The sequence below is a fragment of the Eptatretus burgeri genome, chromosome 14 (genome assembly GCF_056783735.1).
Source record: "Eptatretus burgeri isolate ZD-2024b chromosome 14, Ebu_testis_v1, whole genome shotgun sequence".
Classification (NCBI taxonomy): domain Eukaryota; kingdom Metazoa; phylum Chordata; class Myxini; order Myxiniformes; family Myxinidae; genus Eptatretus; species Eptatretus burgeri.
In genome coordinates this window covers 65760680-65773179 of record NC_140974.1, presented here as the reverse complement: position 1 = coordinate 65773179, position 12500 = coordinate 65760680, and the positions used below count along the sequence as shown (strand labels likewise).

At 47.1% G+C, this 12500-nt stretch overlaps 2 protein-coding genes across 5 annotated transcripts in view; one reads left to right on the top strand and one right to left on the bottom strand.

Moving 5' to 3' along the window:
- The first annotated feature begins 7290 nt into the window (after positions 1 to 7290).
- CNOT2 (CCR4-NOT transcription complex subunit 2) overlaps positions 7291 to 12500 on the top strand; it is an 82907-nt gene continuing 77697 nt past the window's right edge. For both annotated transcript variants that reach the window (XM_085855300.1, XM_085855298.1), the window contains exons 1-4: positions 7291 to 7462; positions 7601 to 7702; positions 7938 to 7973; positions 9895 to 10021. The gene's annotated coding sequence lies outside the window, so the exon portion shown is untranslated. The remainder of the gene's footprint in view (positions 7463 to 7600; positions 7703 to 7937; positions 7974 to 9894; positions 10022 to 12500) is intronic.
- LOC147013489 (uncharacterized) overlaps positions 12077 to 12500 on the bottom strand; it is a 16895-nt gene continuing 16471 nt past the window's right edge. For all 3 annotated transcript variants that reach the window (XM_085855303.1, XM_085855304.1, XM_085855305.1), the window contains exon 3: positions 12077 to 12500. This exon is cut by the window's right edge and continues 323 nt beyond it. The gene's annotated coding sequence lies outside the window, so the exon portion shown is untranslated.

Sequence of the window (12500 nt, the reverse complement as noted above, 5' to 3'; positions counted from 1 at the left end):
CATGCTGCAGCATCGAAGCCATGCAGGACGTTTCACCGTACATGCATTGTGTGGGGAAACCATACATGTGTGCAAGTGAAAGGATGCGTGTATCACCGGTGCATGCGCACTGTTAGTATGGATTGCAAGAAAGTTGGAGGAATGCGTATTGGGGGGGGGGCATGTGTGCAAGCAGGCCTTTGCCAGGTAGATAGCATGGGTTTTAAGTTTTTTTAATGCTCCAGCTCGGTTTTATATAGAACACAACAGTTAAAAATAAAACCGAGCTGTTTGGGCATGTTTTATCGCCCCGGTAATGCCCTTGTGCACTGCCTTCCCCTCCCCTCACATGACCTTCCCCTCCCCTCACACTTCCTTCCCCTCCCCTCACACTACCTTCCCCTCTCATCATGCTACCTTCCTTTTCCCTCATGCTGCCTTCACCTCCCCTCATGCTACCTTCCCCTCCCCTCATGCTGTTTTCACTTCCCCCCTCCCCTCAGGCTGCCTCTCCCCTCACGCTGCCTCTCCCCCTTTCCCTCACGCTTCCTTCCCTTCCCCCTCCCTTCAGGCTGCCTCTCCCCTCACGCTGCCTCTCCCCCTTTCCCTCACACTGCCTTCCCTTCCCCTCTCCCCTCACGCTGCATCTCCCCCTTTCCCTCACCCTGCCTTCCCTTCCCCTCTCTCCTCACGCTGCCTCTCCCCTCACGCTGCCTCTCCCTCCTCTCACGCTGTCTTCCTCTCCTCTCACTCTGCCTTTCCCCTCCTCTCATGCTGTCTTCCTCTCCCCTCACGCTGCCTCTCCCCTCACGCTGCCTCTCCCCTCAGGCTGCCTCTCCCCTCAGGCTGCCTCTCCCCTCAGGCTGCCTCTCCCCTCAGGCTGCCTCTCCCCTCACGCTGCCTCTCCCCTCACGCCGCACCTCCCCCTTTCACTCACGCTGCCTTCCCTTCCCCTCTCCCCTCACGCTGCCCCTCCCCCTTTCCCTCATGCTGCCTTCCCTTGCCGGCTCCCCTCACGCTGCCTTTCCGCCTTTCCCTCACGCTGCCTTCCCTTCCCCTCTCCCCTCACGCTGCCTTCCCTTCCCCTCTCCCCTCATGCTGCCTCTCCCCTCACGCTGCCTTCCCTTCCCCTCTCCCCTCATGCTGCCTCTCCCCTCACGCTTCCTCTCCCCTCACGCTGCCTCTCCCCTCTCCCCTCACGCTGCCTCTCCCCCATTCCCTTATGCTGCCTTCCCTTCCCCTCTCCCCTCTCCCCTCACGCTGCATCGCCCCCTTTCCCTCACGCTGCCTTCCCTTCCCCCTCCCCTCAAGCTGCCTTCCCTTCCCCCTCCCCTCACGCTGCCTTCCCTTCCCTCCTCCCCTCACACTGCCTCTCCCCCTTTCCCTCAGGCTTACCTCCTCCCAAAGCCCTCCACCCCCGCCCCCTCCACTCGGACGTCTGGTGGTGTCTGTACATTGTTTATATGTCCCATTTGAACGTGCTGTTTTAACGTACCCAATTTCTTTCATTCCTGTACTAATGCTGGCATAAGGGGACAATTCCCACCCCTTCCCTGCTTTCCCTCAAGCCCCCTATCAAATGCATGTCCACAACACCCCTTTCCCCCTCCCCACTACCCCCCTCTCTCCCCCATCCTCCTAATTCCCTCCACCTTCCCAGAGTGGAGAGCAACGTGTGATGTGGCCTCGCTTTATCCCCCACCCCCACACTCCCTCGCCCTCCCTCCCTTCCTCACGCTTCCCAACTTCCTTGCTCTCTTTTCCTCACCCTCACCCCTTCCTCACTCACCACCCCTCCTCACTAACGCACCCCTTCTCACTCCTACTCACCACCCACCGCCCCCCCCAACCCCCATCGTAATATCCCCGTTAACAAAGTGACGGGTTGTATTTGCTAGTGGGGTAATAATGATTGTGGGTAAGGATGGGGATTGACATTACAATGAAGTGGACAGCCAGCTTAAATCCCTGGAAGGAAGAGTGGGATAGAACAGTGTCTGGACGGTGGTTCCATAGACGGGAGAAGCGAGGAATAAAAGGAGTGAGTTGTCCCGTGAGCTGGGATTTTGTGAGTTTAACAGAGAGAGGTTTACTGTAAGAACGAGTACATCCTGGAATCGATGGGTAGAGTCAGAGTGCTGTGAGAGCAAAGGGAGAGAACCTGGGGGTGGTTCAATAAACAAAACAAAAACTGAGGCCACCGAACTCCCTACAATGTGTAAGACAGCAAACCCTGGTGCTTCCGCATCATTGCGGAACAATCCAATAAGAGTGTCCTGGATTCCACAGAATCGAGCAGACCGATTTGATGCTGGGGTGCCAGCCCACAAGGGAAAGCTATACTCCACTTAGCTATGGACAAACACCTTATACAACGAGTAGTTCTGATTTGTTTGGTTTTTTTTTTGACGAAATGCTTGGAATGTCGGAGAATGTCCACTCTGCAACTGGCTTTGGAAGCCAGCTCTATTGTGTTGTCGGCCCAGCAGAGATCATGGCTGATGGTGATGATCAAGCGTCTTCTTGTGATGGTCAAGAAGGTCAAGTGTCTTCCAGTGGTTGACCTTGAGAATGTATCGATGGGTTTGTTTGACAATGCTTCCAGAGTGACAGGGTGAGGATGTTCGGAGGTGCCTTTAAAGGGAGAGCTTTGTTGAGGGTGCTGGTGCCTTTCAGTACCTCCTATCGGTCAGAACCCTCACAGCAAATGCTGGTGCCAGACGAGGGGGTTCACGGTCACCATTCCAGTGAAGAGGTACTACTTGAGAGATATGTCATGTGGTACAGCTCGCCAGCTCAACTCTTGAGGGTAATTCATGCGATGCTGATGAAGGCCAGTGGTTCCCAAAGTTATGGTGTGACCATGCGTTCGCGCCCCGTTGTCCGTGTTGTACGTGTTTGGCCATATGTTCAGCCTTCGGGCCGAAGACCATGTGACGCTGGTTTGACAAATTTTGTTCGACTCTGTACTTTGGCCTTGGGACTGTGGAGCTGAGGTGCACGTTCGAAATTTTGTTGCAATGTTTGTTTTATTTACCAAAACAAAGGTGTTCTCATAAGTCTGGTGGGCCAGAAATGCGTCCGTGGATTGATTCCCATGTGATGGGCTGCCATTATTACCTCCGCCACCGAAGGTGGAATGGAGGTTGTTTTCACCCCTATCTGTCTGTTTGTTCCTTGGCAAAAAAAAATTTTTTGCCGACGGGTCACAATTTTAAACCGATTTCCACAAAACTTCATCAAATTGTGGAGTTGGTGGTCCCGCAGATTCCTATTTATTTTTGAGGTCAAAAGGTTGAGGATTTTAGAAATTTGAAAAAGTTTTTGACCTTTGGCCGACGAGGCCAAACTTTTTTTTTTATTTCAGATTTCTAAAATCCTCAATTTTCAACCAATTGACTTGAAATTTGAAGGGGATTTACATATCAGGTCACTGAATTCAACCACCTATTATTTTTGAGGTCGACATTGGCCAAAAGGTCAACATAGGCCAAAAGGTCAACACAGGCCAAATTTCTAAAATCCTCAATTTTCAACCAATTGACTTGAAATTTGAAGGGGATTTGCATATCAGGTCACTGAATTCAACCACCTATTATTTTTGAGGTCAACATTGTCCAAAAGGTCAACATAGGCCAAAAGGTCAACACAGGCCAAATTTCTAAAATCCTCAATTTTCATCCGATTGACTTGAAATTTGAAAAGAGGATTTTCATTTCGGGTCTATGGATTCAACCAACAATTATTTTAAGGTCAAAAGGTCAACATTAGGCCTGATTTCTAAAATTGAGAGATCGGGCCAAAAACTTTATCTCCTGTACGTATATCATGATATCTCAAAAAGTTGTGGACGAGTTATGACAAAACTAGGTGGATGAGTTTGTTCGGTGACGAGAACAAGCCAATTAAATTTTATTTCAGGTCCCAATCCAGATCCGGCTATCAGTGGGATACAAAACGTAAACTAATCAGCTTGGTGGAGGTATGCACTCTACCGAGTGCCCCTCTCGTTTGAAAAGTTATGTGGACACAAAAGGATAATAATGTGACACGTGATGAGAACTCTTTGAAGTGCATGTCCTCCTCATTTATTTATTTGTTTTTTAAGCTAAACTTTTCTCCAAGCTTTTTGTCCAGTGACTTGAATTCCTGTTCTGAAAACTTCTTGCCTATCAGATGAGTTGCAAGACTGCCCATAGCACTTAATCAGGCATTTTGAAAATGAGAAAGAATATAGAAACGCTGATTATGGAAGCCAAATGGAATGACACTGAACACCATGCGTGGCATGAAGCCAGATCCAAGAGTTCATCGGACATTGCAACACGCCAAGAAGGGATGTTCGTCACTTGAGACTTCTTAAAAATATTCCCTGGACATGTTCTAGCATTCCCAAGCCACACAAGGCCACGCGAGTTTTAGACACAGCTGTCCTTACTCGTCGGTTGACGCATCAGAAGGGAATCTCACAGCTCACACCACCTTTCAGAAACAAGTGTAAAGCGACTCTCCCACCCCCCCCCCACCCCACACTCCTTCGTGGACTTTTTTTTATCCTAAGGTTTACTTCATCAAAAAGACCATTTTGTGCGCTGAAGTCTTGAGAAAATTCCAACTGTCTTGGGAAATACTCTCTGATGGGGAATGTCCATCGTGGTCCTTTGTGACGTTTCGATTGTTGGTGTCGAGGAGGTGGGAGAGCGGTTCAGAGAAGAAGAAAAAAAAAGACCTTCGATGAAACTGTCCCGTGGGAATTTTTTTGGAAGTTTGTGGATTTTTTTGTTTGTTTGTTTGTTTTTAAAGACTCGCATTGTCCGGCTATTTTATGTGATTAATTGGATCTGGCTTACTCGCTGGTCGCCCCGAGACAGGATGTACAATCGACAGACGACTTTGAACAAAATGGGTAAAGAACGTGCAAAAGAGGGAAACACCTTCACAATGGAGTGCACATCCAGGAGGAAAGAGATGAAAAGCAGATTATGATTAGTTTTGGGGAAAACAGAAGGAAATGGCCATGTCAGTGTCACTTGAAAACATTGAAACTGTTCAAAAACATCTTTTCAAAACCTATTATATCGGCATCAATTTCCCCTGTGATGGGGGGGGGGGGGGGCTGGGGAATGTTTAAAATCGAATTGTACAGAATTTAAACAGAGTGGGAAGAATGTCGAGTGAGCAGGACATCATGTTGAGACGATGTCTAATTTAGAACTCAGGGCTCAGTTTCACATTTTTCCTCGTTGAGCGAAATCATTTTCTCAGCTGTTCTTTACCTCTAGCCCCTTTCTCCTCCCCCGCCCTTCCCTCCTTCCCCCCCACCCCCACCCCCTAATCGAAGCATTCTCCAATAAAATTAATTTATTGTTTCATCTCTATGCTCTTTTCCCCTCACCCCCCTTACCACACCCCCTCTTTGTTCACACGCTCCACTCATCATCATCATCAATTTTTACCATATTCTTTAAAGAGCATCGGTGCTGCCGAACGGTCTCCTAGCAACGATTATGCTTTGTTGTTTGCCATTGCCTTCCCAGCAGTCAATTGTGCCAGGAAATTTGTACATTTGTTCAGGGTGGCGGAGATAACTCGCCGGACCCTTTGCAAAAGACGCCGCAGGATCTTTAACATTCAACAACGACCGGTGCTTGCAGACCGGTCCTCCGGCTTAACGTCCATCGGAGGGACGGTGCACACGCTGATGCATCACGATGCACGCGAGCTCAGTCGGGATTCGAACCCACATTTAACAGCTCACAGGTGAGTGCTCACACCTCTTGACTATCCAACACAGAGGCAGTTCTTACCTGTAAATAACATCAATATTTGTTCATATTTCCTTTTGAGCTTTTCGCTCTTGTGCTCGAGATTCCTTTATCGTTGATCTTTTGGATTTCATTAAAGAAAATCATAGTTTCCAGAATTTTTGTCCACATAACACAGAAAGACATTTGCTGAGCAATTTTCTTTTACATTGGTACACACACACACACACACACACACACACACACACACACACACACACACACACACACACACACACACACACACACACACACCTACTACATGCTCTTTCCTATCCACATCTACAGTCACTGCCAAGTTCAAACTAGGAATTTCTTCGAAAGTTCTTTGAATCTCAACAACACCGTTACTCACACAATCAAGCTCCCGGTGCGGTTCCGTATGCAGTGCAACCTTACCTGGGCAAGATCAGGGAAGAGGGAGACGCAAGATGGTTCGGGAGGCACTTTGGGGGCTTATTATACCCAGGGGGAAAGAAGGAGGAGATGATTCATGTAGTGCGGAGGATTGAATTGGGGGGGAGGGGGTTGAGTTAAGATGGGTGAAACAAGCTGTATTTGCTTCATCAACAGAAATTGATTCACACACACACACACACACACACACACACACACACACACACACACACACACACACACACACACACACACACACACACACACACACACACACACACACACACACACACACACACACACACACACACACACACACACACACTTTGTGACTGTTACTCTTTGGTTTCAGGTTGAAATCCACCGGAAAGCAGATGCAAAAGATCAACAGTCAGGATTCTTGAGATGGTTTCCTCCATCGTGATGGCGTCTCCGATGATGAGGCTTCTATATCTCAAATCAAGGTGTACCGGTACCTTCTACAAAAGCAGCCGATGCCAGTGTAGTAGTTCAACACTTCACCTCCCTCGGTTCGTCGTTTTCTGGAACATCATGTTTTGTCAATCACATCGCATCCCAACTGCTAACCTTGGAAGTCCAGACAAGTGATGTCTCCACCCAATAACGTTGAGGCCACTTTTGATCAGGCTTGGTAGGATGGCACGGAGGTACGCACACTCACCTCTCAGCTGTCTAGGCTGGGTTTGAATCCTGACCAAGCTGTGAACTGTCATCCTGGTGTTTCACAGGCTGGGTGATCCATCAATGTGTGTGCCGTCCCTCCGATGGACGTTAAGCTGGATGCACCGTCTGCGAGCATTCGTTAGTGGACGTTCAATATCTCATGGTGTCCTTTATGAAGAACAAACGAGTTATCTCCACCAGCATGAACAAATTCCAAATTCCTCTCTAAACTACTGCTGCGAAGACCATCCAAACCATCCAGTACAACATTCTCTAACAGAGTGTGGTACATCATTATTAGAATCTGTGCCCACCTAAAATCTTCTAATCCGTTGGTGTTGATGTAACTGCATCACATTGTGTCATGCTCGGGGAGGGGGGAGGGGGAGGGTTCTTCCTTCGAAAACAAGTATGCTCTCATCAGAGCCTGGGCTTCGAACGAACACCACTCAGCGATTTGTAGGACGGTGTAGTTGGTTGCAGTACGTTGTTTCTACAAGGCTTGTGACCTCCTGTCAGGGATTTCATTACGCAGGTGATTTCCAACAGCGAGGTGCAAGCGTTTCCCACGGCGGCGAGGCTGACCTAAATCCAAACAGGTATGCTTTTTATCGACATGCCAAACAAAGCGTCGTTTATTCGCATCGCTGCGCTAAATGGGACTCGCAACGTTTACTTTTGCTGCTGCTTCATTTCAAAGTCGTCTCAATTACCTCTGCCGCTCACTGTACCGTCAGGTTAACCAAACGCTGCTTCATTGGAGTTGCAACTGCCTCAACAGCTCTGCGCCGTCGAGTCGATCACCACGTGCTCGATATGTCTCAACACGTTCACATCATGTGACTGGATACCCTTGTTTCAGGATTTAGAGATTTTGTTCAGTATTTTGTTGGACTGTTGCTGTTGTACATTTGCTAAGTTAAAGATGGTGCACTTTTGTGAATTTGCTCTGGTTTAAAGTAATTTTGGGATAGTATGTAAATTGTAAACAAATAATTAGTTTTCAATTACTAACTTTCTGGGATGAGTCCAGTTTCACTGGTGTTTCGTTGAACGGCCTGTTTATTCCAACAGCATGGAGTCTGGCCGGTGTCCGAGTCTGAATCAGGGGTGAGTTGCCATGATCTTGGGAGTACTCGCTTGTCTTTACTGTGAGTCGTCTCAAACTCCAAACATGCAGAAATATAGTCACAAAACCAAAGATATAATTATTTAATGATACATTTATAGTGCTGTGTATATTCGGTACATATTATTCCTCAACCAATCATACAGTATTCGCTTAAGCGACCATGGATCTATAAACAATATATAGAAGCCATTGTGTCTCTCTCTCTCTCTCTCTCTCTCTCTCTCTCTCTCTCTCTCTCTCTCTCTCTCTCTCTCTCTCTCTCTCTCTCTCTCTCTCTCTCTCTCTCTCTCTCTCTCTCTCTCTCTCTCTCTCTCTCTCTCTCTCTCTCTCTCTCTCTCTCTCTCTCTCTCTCTCTCTCTCTCTCTCTCTCTCTCTCTCTCTCTCTCTCTCTCTCTCTCTCTCTCTCTCTCTCTCTCTCTCTCTCTCTCTCTCTCTCTCTCTCTCTCTCTCTCTCTCTCTCTCTCTCTCTCTCTCTCTCTCTCTCTCTCTCTCTCTCTCTCTCTCTCTCTCTCTCTCTCTCTCTCTCTCTCTCTCTCTCTCTCTCTCTCTCTCTCTCTCTCTCTCTCTCTCTCTCTCTCTCTCTCTCTCTCTCTCTCTCTCTCTCTCTCTCTCTCTCTCTCTCTCTCTCTCTCTCTCTCTCTCTCTCTCTCTCTCTCTCTCTCTCTCTCTCTCTCTCTCTCTCTCTCTCTCTCTCTCTCTCTCTCTCTCTCTCTCTCTCTCTCTCTCTCTCTCTCTCTCTCTCTCTCTCTCTCTCTCTCTCTCTCTCTCTCTCTCTCTCTCTCTCTCTCTCTCTCTCTCTCTCTCTCTCTCTCTCTCTCTCTCTCTCTCTCTCTCTCTCTCTCTCTCTCTCTCTCTCTCTCTCTCTCTCTCTCTCTCTCTCTCTCTCTCTCTCTCTCTCTCTCTCTCTCTCTCTCTCTCTCTCTCTCTCTCTCTCTCTCTCTCTCTCTCTCTCTCTCTCTCTCTCTCTCTCTCTCTCTCTCTCTCTCTCTCTCTCTCTCTCTCTCTCTCTCTCTCTCTCTCTCTCTCTCTCTCTCTCTCTCTCTCTCTCTCTCTCTCTCTCTCTCTCTCTCTCTCTCTCTCTCTCTCTCTCTCTCTCTCTCTCTCTCTCTCTCTCTCTCTCTCTCTCTCTCTCTCTCTCTCTCTCTCTCTCTCTCTCTCTCTCTCTCTCTCTCTCTCTCTCTCTCTCTCTCTCTCTCTCTCTCTCTCTCTCTCTCTCTCTCTCTCTCTCTCTCTCTCTCTCTCTCTCTCTCTCTCTCTCTCTCTCTCTCTCTCTCTCTCTCTCTCTCTCTCTCTCTCTCTCTCTCTCTCTCTCTCTCTCTCTCTCTCTCTCTCTCTCTCTCTCTCTCTCTCTCTCTCTCTCTCTCTCTCTCTCTCTCTCTCTCTCTCTCTCTCTCTCTCTCTCTCTCTCTCTCTCTGTGTCTCTCTGTCTCTCTCTCTGTTCTATGCTCGGCCATGTCTTTGAAGTTACAAACCCCAAACTCGGGGTACAAATACAACTTTGTGTGGGAGGTAACATAGGCTATGTGGCTTGGGCCTCATTTGGGGGTGTGAGGGGCAGGATAGGAGGGGGGGGAGAATTCTCTATGTAAATGTGTACCGTGTAGCGCCACCTGGTGGTGGTGGCAGAGAGTATTACAATTTCCTTTCTCACCTTGGCGACACTGAGGGTAAAGCATTCTTTGCACAGGTAAATTTGACCTCCTTCCCAAAACACCGGAGGGGGCCATCATCGTGTGTGAGACATTTCTTAGCGGGAAGGAACATCAGAATGAACGGGGGACAAAGGGGAGGGGCAGCGGAATGCGAGGACAAGGTTGGGAAGGAATTAAAGCACTTGATGCACAGGTAAATTTGTCTTCTTCTCCTTCTCCTTCTCACCCAAATTTTTTTGGCGAACAGGAAGACTAATTGGTCTGTCAGCGAAGCGATGGGTCGGCTCTGCTAGTTCATTGGCTACAGCATTGTGGATGAATTTTGAGAGGAATGGCAGAAGATTTTCAGTGATCCATACTTGTACTCCATTCTCGTGAGCATATTTTCTTTGTCTTAATTACTACATTCACTTATTTTCCACCACCACAAATTACTATCTATAATAACCCTCACCTCTTTTCCTGACACCTCATTTGCCAAGACCATGGAACATAACAATGCTCAACGAGGTGTTTTGCGCACACGCCGTGTGTACGCGTTTTCAACGACTCTGTTCGCCTCGACGAGCATTTTTAACCTGCCGTTGATGGCCCAACACCTGTAACTAAAATAGTCTTTGAACATCATTGTCAGCATTTCGACAAAAGATTGGAAATTTTAAAATGGATCATCAGAATTGTTCTGTTCCTGAATGCAAATCGGACTCACGGAAATACAATGGAAATATTGTAGGAGAAATATCTGGGGATGAGAGGCGTCGGGTTGGAACCATTTACTGTGACAGAAGCTGGCGGTCACAGTGGATATATAAAAAAAACACAAACACAAACACACACACATGGACAAACACACACACATGGACAAACACACAAACACAAACACACACACTTCTCCTTTCAGAAATAGATGTAAAATTCGAGTATAATTACCTCTGGCACTGAAGGTGGACGGAGGCCGAGTTTTCACTCCTGTCTGTCTGTGTGTTTGTGTGTGTTTGTGTCTGTAAGCATGATATCTCAAAAAAGGTATGGGCGGATTCAGAGGAAACGTCGTGGACAGGGTGGGTGTGTGCCGAGGAGGAATTCGTTCAATTTCGGTGAAGACCTGGATCTGCATCCAGAGAGTAGAATTTTTAAAGTGATTCGTCACTATTGAGAGATGCGGCCAAAAACTTTATGGAGCACATTATCTCAAAAACTTATGAACGTATAAATGATAAACCTCGGTTGATGAATTGGGTATGTGACGAGAACAAGCGGATTCGATTTTGATTAACATCCAGATCCGACTTGTCAGTGGGATATAAACCGTAAACTGTTCAGCCTGGCGGAGATGTGCGCCCTAACGAGTGCCGTTCTAGTTTCCCTTGTGGCCCCAGAACCCCAAATTATATACATATATATATATATATATATATATATATCACCATTATAATCTTACCCTGTTCATCCACAAGCCCCCAAATATGTCCTTCCCATTGGTGTTCAGAAGCAATTAATCCAGATAAACAGTCCATCCACTTGGGTCTTGAACCAGGCCACATGGTCGGGAGTTTGTTGTACGAGCAGGTTCCCATTTTGGCGAGCTGAGAAAGTTCTCAAAGTCTTTCGTCCTTTCTCTCAGGTACTTTTCTAAGTATTTTCAGCTTATTTCAGAAGCTTTTTGAGTCCTTTCAGGTAACAATCCTTGTCTCACACACATGATATACTTCATGATGCCCAGGTAACCACCACATCCCAGGGACTCTACGCATGCGCTGGAATATGTCATTCTGAAAGTGTCCTATTCCGCAATCTCCAGTGCTTTGGTATAATCTACAAACCTATTACAGAACATTCAAGAAACCTTGTCCTACTTGTATCACGAGACATTAATAAACAAACATGATGATTGCTAAATTGACGCCACGTTAGGACCCACTTGAAGGCTTCTTCGTTACTTTGTAGCGGAGTCTTGCCAAACAGAATCCAAATTGTGTGGCCTTGAATCCACATCCAGTTACTGGAGTCTAGAGTCCCAGTCCTTGTGCTTCATGTCTGAATCCAACAAAAAAATGGAACTGCAGTCAGACTTGTGTTAACTCCAGTCCTTTCATCATTGGCCATTCGTTTTGCTCTTACATTCTCAACCTTGAAGCGAGTCCTTCCCAATATCGTAGCTCATTCTTCCAGTTCAGGCTCGCAAGCATCTGTTACTTGAAACATCACGTTCTCTTGATGAATCCCAGAAGGAAGAAACCGCCGTTGAATTAGTTTGATGGTGGTTGCCATGACGTGCAATTAGTATTATGACGTGCGGTTTCCAAGTACGGGCAGCTTGCACATTCCAAACCGGAATGTATTTCTTGTTTTGAGTAAAAGGAACTTTTCATACCTGATCGAAACAGCATCAGACATTTTAGAACCCCAAGTGACAACAAAGCCCCGTGTTAGTGACATTTTTTTGAGTAGTTTCTGTGTAACTCCTTTATTGCAGTATGCAATAGCATCATACTTTTGAAGTCGAACACAAAACATAAAAACATCAAAATGATGGAGGTTAACAGTGCATATTGTGGATTAAACACTGATCCTGGTCATGCAACAAAGTAAAGCGAGCATGCTGACGTTGGCAGAGGTTTGGAGAGTAGTTGCTTTTACCCCCATGTTACCAGATACAAGAACATGGGGGTGAAAGCAACCTCTACTTACCATCAGTCCAACTTCAGCCACATAACAAAAGCATTGGGACAATGGTTAACGTTGTGTCTGCAGTGGCAGTGTATTGATGTTGAAGTGACGTCGAGCCAGCCCTGGACCACCGTCAGCCAGTGGATGTTCTGCCATCTTTGGGGACAATGGACAAAATGACAT